A 255-nucleotide genomic window follows, 5' to 3' on the forward strand; every position below is an offset into this window, starting at 1 on the left:
TCCCGAAGTGTGGTTCCTCGCGATGCCGATTTGAAGAACCGTATCCTCTATGAGGCCCACGACATCCCACTCAGTGGTCATCTCGGTCGTGAGAAGACGTACAGCTCTGTGAGTTGCCACTATTGGTGGTCCAAGCTGTACAAATGTATGATCACAATGTGCGCACGTGTGAGACGTGTCAAAGGGTGAAACCTTCTCCGAATACGGCGATGTCGCTAGCCAGTTTGCCGGTACCCTCCGGGTGATGATAGTCCA

The sequence above is a fragment of the Plasmopara halstedii genome (assembly GCF_900000015.1).
Source record: "Plasmopara halstedii genome assembly, contig: Scaffold_292, whole genome shotgun sequence".
NCBI lineage: Eukaryota > Oomycota > Peronosporomycetes > Peronosporales > Peronosporaceae > Plasmopara > Plasmopara halstedii.